Here is a 6,000-nt window from a genome sequence, read left to right as displayed (position 1 = left end):
AACATTCTTTAGATCTTATGAATGATGAACGTTTAGTTTTAGTGTGGGTGAAATATTACACACAGTTTACCATTATGGGATTCTTTTATAGTTTCCTACATATTTTTAAAACATATCAAATTTGTCAAGTCAAGAAATCAGCTCATGGATTAAACAGTAACATTAAGCACAGGCCTCTACAGTGTACAATGTACCAAAACTGACAGATTTCTAATACATTTACCTGCAGCAGGTTGGTAATCAGTAATGACATATTTTAGGAGATAATCATTTAAGTAACGTTTGTCCTGATGGCACATCAAGAAGACAGTCGCATACAGTAATCGTCATGGGACACACTGCCACTTAGAGGAAAATAAACACTACTACAGCCGCAGATCTACTTGGAAATGTAGTGGCTGAATGCATGTGTGTGTAGCAGCTTCAAGCGTCAGGAAAGTCTATTTAAGCTTTGCCTGGATTATTATACTCCTCTAGGGAAATGCGCATGAATGAAAAATATGCACCTATTTAACAAAATTATTTTCTTGGCTATAATTGGAGTGCCATTGGAAAACTTTGAGAATGTTGTTCTGTTCAGACAGGACTATCTACTGATATTTTTGTTTTTGTCACAACTTGTCATATTTGCTCAATATAGCCTAACATTTTGATAAAAATTGCATGTTTTTTCATGTTGACTAACATGTTTAAAAGTATTCTGCATGTTTCCTTCAGTATTTTTGTGACATACAACAATATATTTTTCTGAAATTGACACTAGTGATTTTTTTTTTTTTAAATCAATGTGTGCTCAAATATGGGATTTTACAGGATGGCTTTATTTATTTATTTTATATTTACTTTGCCCAAACACAGATATTCTTTTGTCTATTCCAGATTACACGTCCTGAGTCATTTTTATGGTAAGAACGGACAATAAAAATTTCAGGCTTTAATAGGTTTTGAGATATTCATGTTCAAATATTGCTGCAAATTTTAACATGCGAAAAAAAAGAAACCCAAAAACATTCTGGAAGTGGGCAGACTGGCTGCTTTTAAAAAGATATATTTCTTAAAAAGTATTTCATATATACAAAAGAAAAGTATTTGAAAAGCTACAATTTTACACCAAAACATATATATGTCCAAAATTTAGCCACAAAATCAGAGGTGAATGAGAAGAAAACAGACGTGAACAGTAAAGCAGTGAAAATACTGCAACACATGAGGACGATTTAAAGAGCTGGACACAGAATTATAAATTCTTTGTAATGCTGTGGACAAATTTGTGTTTTACTAATTAACAGCTTTTGTTATTTAGATCAGAAATTTAGTTAATATTTGATGGACTGACTCTTTCATACAGCACGTGCTGCTGAATTTTTAAAATGTGCTCCAAAAAAATGTGAACATCAGACTGTGTAGCAGCTGTGTGTATCACTGATGGAGATGTTACTCAGTTTCATAGCACCTGTCTAAAAATGATTTTATGACTGCTGTCCTGATGTTACCAGCTGATGTGTGAAGTCCTGTTATTAAGCCTCAAGCTGGGGATTTTTGTTGTTGCCATGTCACTGTTTTGAAACTGAATGTGATTTGAAATACAGACTGAGGACACTCTATGTTCTGATCCAAAGTGCTCTGATTATCATTCATTCTGACTCGTAGAATGATCCAAATTCACAAAATCGACTTAACTGTTATTTTGACATCATGTTGAATAGAATATTCAGCTCATAACCCATCTAGGAAATGTTTAATAATGTCACAGATCAAAAAAAGGTGAGGGCCAAAGACTCTCATACAAGCGGAATTTGATTTCTATCCAAAGGAATCGCCTCCTGCTGCCCATTGGAGAGAATGCAGGTTTAAGGCTTACTTTTTTTTCAGACCTAGAAGCTATGTCATCTTTTATTCTGTCTGTGATGATGAGCTGGCCTCCACATTCCCCATATCCCACCCAAATCAAAATTTCCATCTCCAGTTTCACTTGAGAGCAGACTGGAATTCCCAGCCCAAACACAGAGGATCCACACACCAAAAACACCCCAAGAGGTCCGGTGTCCATGTTCACGTGTGTCAGAACCATCTTGTAGCACAGGAAAAATGTGCACAACTTTAGGCAGATAGTTTTAATGTTGCAAATGCTTGTTCCCTCTCACTTTCTTAAGTTCAAGGCAAAATCTGAAAAATAATCTGATTTGCGTTCTTGTGTAGCATACAGTCTTGATACAAGTTGGCTTGCTTCTAACCACAGGTAACATAATCCAGCTAATAGCAAAAAAGGCTCACTTTTAACATAATCTACTTTCTACTTAAATGCCACAGAAATAAAGTGGGTTCAGTGTACGAGCTGTTAATTTTCTTTTTAATTGTGTTGATGGATTTTCTTCTGCCCAGTGAAGAGATGTGATAAAGATAAAATGTAAAAATGTAAAAAAAAAAGAAAAAAAAAGCTACTTCTGAAGTAGCTTCCTGTCTTCGTGCTGGTCCCTGTGAACATCCAGATCTGATTTCAGCTTTTATGCTAAGCTAGGCTAACATTACCCTGTCTGCGCTTCATGTGACAGATATGAAACTGCGACGGCTGTTCTCATCTCAGCTCTCAACAGTCACAAATTAAATTGTTACATCTCACTTTTCTAATGCACACACACCAAAGCGTATAAACAATTTGCAGTTTTACCGGGAGGGGGTTTGTGTTATGTGTCGGCTGGGAGCACTAACTTCCTGGAGGCTCCGCTGGTTGCCTGGCAACTGCTCGATAATTCCCTAAAATGTCCAGCTTTCACTTTAATACCAAATATTTGAAAAGGAATCTAATTTACATGTTTCCTTTTTACTCCAGTGCTTCCTGGACCACCTACCTGGCATACTGTTTTATCTGCCCCAACAAAAAAAACAAACTTATTTCCTAATAAAAACTCCTGGATGACACTCAGAATCACACCATAGGATCTGATATGTTTTGATCCTTGGTATTTTGCTCCAACGTATCTGGTTACCTGTTTCACAAACATGTGCAATATTGGGTGACTTACTTAAGGAAAGAGGTGGTACATGCCTTCGTCAACCATCAGACCGCGGAAAGGCAAATAAACAAGGTGGTGCTAAATAACGGCGTGTGCAGAGTTTGTGCACAAAGAAAGTGGAAATACCTGCACTTGTTGTCTGCGCTCCAGCTTGAGCTGAATTTAAATGGCACTGCACCGCGTCGGCGGGGTTAAAAAATTCAGACGTTCATTTATCACGACAATGCGCGATGATATCAAAGACAGAATTGCTGAAATGAATTTTCTCAACAGGCCCTGTGATGTGCCATCCTCTCAGATCATTTATTCTGGCTCAAATTTAATTTAGAAAAAAAATAAAAAATGAAAGAATAGCTGTGGCCAGCACCTCCTGCGGTTATGTGATAAGAAAGACTGGAGCATTCATATCAAAGAAATTTCCCCCTCATATATATTGTATTTATCTATGTTTTTTAATCATTTTTTTCCTGCTGAGCCATGAGGCAGACGTGAAATTATCGGGAGGAAGGGGGGGGGGGGGGGGATTTCGCTTGTAATGGTGGAATGTACAGTGGCTTTCTGCACGTTCCCACCAGGCACCTCTCATCTGAGGTGACTGAAAAGACCAAATGATGAATACCTGGGAGTTAATCCCCCTCCCCTCCTTCTCTCTGTGTCTTCAGCACACAGCAGATGTTTTCCCTTTGACCCACACAAAAGGCTTCTGTTTTTGTTACCAGGCTTGTCCATTCCTCAAAGGTCAGAGGTCACACTGGTCTCAGGGCGAAGCTGTCACTGCAAGTCTAAACATTTGACGGCCATCAGAGCGTGATGAAAACGCCAGCCCTGCAAAAAAAGGCTACACAGACGCCTCACGACTGCTTTTAAGTAAAGACCTACTTTCCATATGTTGATGCAGTTGAAAGCACACAGTTTAGATCAGTTTAGAGTTTGGTAAGGATGCCTCGAGGAGAGGGATGGACTAACATGAGACATTTAAAGGTTAACTTAAATAGGTAAAATGTTAACTAACAGTAGTGATTCATGTTTGAACTTGTCTACACAAGCTAACGGTTCAATTAACTGCCCCGTAAACTTAAATTTAAAGGAAAGCTGGCAGCTTAAAGCCAAAAAAGTAACAATCATTCTAAATTTGACAAATAGGTTTTCTGAGCAGAGTTTAAAAACTTGAAAAACTTGTTGTTTTATGTTAGAATTGCATAAGATGATTTACTCAGGATAACCTAGTCATCTCTAACCTGAGAGATTGACAATAATCCCATAGAAATGAGACATTTAGGTAGATAGACGTATAGGAAAAAGTCAAACTTTTGCACAGTTTAAATGAAATATTTGAGCCCACATAAAAACATGCCAGATTTTTCCCACAAAGTTTATTCAGTTCATGTGGCCGTAGCGTTTTCAGTGGGAGAAACATTTCGGTACTCGTTCAAGTGTGACTTAATCTGTCTCGGACTGTAGTCACTGGATGCGTGATGAACGTCTCTCCCACTGAAAACGTTACGTCCACATGAACTAAATCAACCTTTTGGGATTTATGTAGCTGGATGATTGTGCATGCATCAAGACCTGCCAGATTTACATGCGTGTGTAAACGTAGAGATGTAAAACTGTGTATATTTAGATGTGATTTTAAAGCAAACAAAGCCTCCGTCTAGTGATGGGGTTGTAAAGTCAACTAACAGGCCTTTTTTAGCTAGCCATGTCCTCTATTAACCAGCTGCTTGTCAGCATTTGATGTATTCACCAACTCTGACCCCAATCAGGCTGCTTAACCTTGAAGAAAGGATTCAGCTGTGTCTTGTTCACTTGGTTCCTCGGATCCGTAACAAACTTGGACATTTCTTACCTCAGTAAAAGAAGCCACAGCCAGCTATACAAAGACACAGTGTTCGTGTACGAGGCACTGCAATGCTCTGAGTACTTCAGATTCTTCAGTATGTTACAGACTGCTGGTGCTGTTACAATCTATTACTTTTATTTTTTTGTTGTTAAATAAAGCACACTTACATTTTTCTTCTTATGATAGATTTTATTTTGTTTTCAATTTCATTTTTTGTGATATATATATATATATATATATATATATATATATATATATATATATATATATATATATATATAAATAAATAAATAAAAGAGTGTCATCAAGGCAATATCAAAGGAAATGGAAAACATAAGACCATCATGGTGGTGCATACTAATGCTTGCTTGCCTGCTGTGGTGTGCGATTGTTTAATTATTTATAATTACTGATGTTGGTGCATGAAAACTCAACATTGAGGGACTCTGGGATATGGTTTGCAGGTCTAGACTATGCTTAAAATTTTAAAGGGGTTAAATTAGTTCAAGCTACTTTTTTCCTTTAATCTGTGTATCTCAGAGAGGTGACGTTCATAGATATTTCTGTCACACACACATCATTTTTTAAAGAACAGACTGGGCTAAAAATCACAGGCCCTGTTTACTACAGGTGACCAACCTTTGCTTGGTTGTTGCAAGACTGGATCTACCTGCTGGCAGCTGTCAGTCATATCTGAGTATGAACTCATTTGACTATCAAAAAAAGTAGGGTAGTTGAAATGCTCTGATTTTCACTGTTTGCATCACCTCTACGTTCATAATTTTCGGCAAACATCAGAAACATGGGAAGTTTTTGACTCTTTCACTTGATGTGACTGGTTATGGAAGCTTTTTCTGCCTGTGGGAATGTTTTTATTTTCATGGGACTGGAAAAAGATAGATAAAAATTTGCCATCCGTAGGACAAATTTTCAAGCCCCCTCTCCCAAAGAAATTTTGAGATACAGTACTTATTTAGTATTTCAAATTAGTAAGTCTCAGACTAACCTGAGCTTTGCTCCTTACTCTAATTTTGAGATATTAAGTCAAAATTTAGAGATAATAACTTTATTCGTGGATGCCAATTTAGATTTTTTTTCTGTTTCTTCAAACAAACTTTCATTGACTTTCTTACACCAATCAAA

This window comes from Neolamprologus multifasciatus, chromosome 18, assembly GCF_963576455.1.
Source record: "Neolamprologus multifasciatus chromosome 18, fNeoMul1.2, whole genome shotgun sequence".
Taxonomy (NCBI): Eukaryota; Metazoa; Chordata; class Actinopteri; order Cichliformes; family Cichlidae; genus Neolamprologus; species Neolamprologus multifasciatus.
Note: the sequence above shows the minus strand (reverse complement) of the source record.